We start from the raw sequence: 1,911 nt of genomic DNA on the forward strand, positions 1-1,911 counted from the left end.
TACAGTTAACAAATACCCACAAATTATTATTTCAAGAAATTACATTACATAAACAAAAGATGTGCTGTACTCAGATGAAAAGGGGATTTGAAGGCTGTTTCAGTGTGTGACAGGAAGATTGCAACATGAGAGCTCATCTCATGGAGTTGCATGGCTTCTCTTTTTACATGGGAGAAACGCCTCACAAACGCTATCAGTGTCAAACAGACTCATTGATCATCATAATCAGTTTCAACACACCCCAATGAACTAACTGACCAAATATTAAGATATTGAGTGAGCATGTTTAGGTTTCCACTTTAAGTTGATCAACAACTGTATTTCATTCTAACTGTTGACTTTAGAGCTGGCTTGAGGCATGACTCTAAACATGACTCTGGATTTGATCTGCTCCAAAAGTACAGAGACATCCTGGACTGGACAACAATGGGTCAGAGTTAAAAGAGAGGAAGAGGTCAATGGAGTGAAAAAAAAAACAAGAGTTCCCACGTTTGACTGGGGGGAAAACAACAAATTTGAGCTTATTTTATTACTTTAGGAAAAGAGCATGAAAAGCAGGACACAGGACAGGAACCAAAGCTCACAAAATTCATTTCAGTCTGGATTATTATACTTGTGGAAACATGTAACAATGCCTCTTTTCAAGGACTGATGACTTCACATGAGCACATTGAAAAGAGTATAAAATTTTCATTTGATTCCAAACTACAAATGCACAATGTAAGTCACCAGATATCCTTTAATTGTGATACACTATAGTTCTGTACCATACGAGTCAGTTGTCCTAACATAACCTAAAGGCCAAACCTCAGAGGAACTGTTATGAAATGATCCAAAACATTAAACCTGCCATGCTCCAAACACTTTTTTAATATTTTCAATACAAGCCTCCAAAAACATTTTGGAAAGGAAATAGACTCTGACAGGAAAAAGGTCCCCTAAGCATCACAGTACATGTTTTGCCTTTTTCTTGACCACACACGGACTGAGGAAGAACGATTAACATTTCAAACGTGGATGCAGATAAGCAAACCACTACATTTTGTTATTGTTATGGAACCTCCGATTCCACAGTGGACGAGTCTTGTTTTTGTTGGCAGCAGGCAAGCAGGCATTATGACCGACTTGAGCTACAGCTTGGCTACATCTTTCGCACCCGTTGCTGATTAACAAATGACTCAAAACCTTTTGCCATACTATTAACCAGTGGAAAACAATAGGCAGTACCTGGGATTGACGGTATGTATTAAAAAAAAAGATACAAGGATTAGACATCATTTTTGAAGAAGCTTTGACTTGAATCAGTCTTAACTGAAGAACAATTTTCTTGTGTAGGCTATGTAGCTGATGGTCTATCCATCCATTCATTAGGGTTGTGGGGAAGTTGGAGCCTATCCCAACAGTGTGTGGATAAAAGGTAGGGTACACCCTGGACTGGTTGCCTGTCAAGGTCCATATAGGAAAAATCATGCTTACATTCACAGTTATCAATGATTCAGGGTCTTTAATCAAACTAATATGCATGTTTTTGTTTTTAAACATTTCATCAATATGAAAAAGCAAGTAAAAATTCACAATTAAAATTAGTAGATACTCCATAATTCAGTTTTTATCGAATGAAAATAGCACATAATTGTTCAAACAAATAAGATTATAAATATAAATTGGCCAATTAAGTGTACAAATTGTTTAATGTTTTATTTTGCCTCTCACTCTTTAAATGAACATATCTCAAGCGCACTTGTATGTCAGACTTTGGCTCACAACAGAAAGCAAAGCTATAATTAACTATAAAAAAAAGACGGCTTATAAACATAAAAAATCGTGTGTTCAGTAAATAATATTAATTCTGAGCCTCTAGATTTCCTGTAGCTTATTTGGAAAACAGGAAGTTTGGGTCCAGACAACAGG

General features: G+C 36.3%; 1 protein-coding gene across 1 annotated transcript in view; it reads right to left on the reverse strand.

Moving 5' to 3' along the window:
• tet1 (tet methylcytosine dioxygenase 1) overlaps positions 1-1,911 on the reverse strand; it is a 33,504-nt gene that overhangs the window by 11,955 nt on the left and 19,638 nt on the right. The gene's annotated exons all lie outside the window — the stretch shown is intronic.

Source organism: Hippichthys cyanospilos, chromosome 8 (genome assembly GCF_059441005.1).
Source record: "Hippichthys cyanospilos isolate Australia breed blue-spotted pipefish chromosome 8, RoL_Hcya_1.0, whole genome shotgun sequence".
NCBI lineage: Eukaryota > Metazoa > Chordata > Actinopteri > Syngnathiformes > Syngnathidae > Hippichthys > Hippichthys cyanospilos.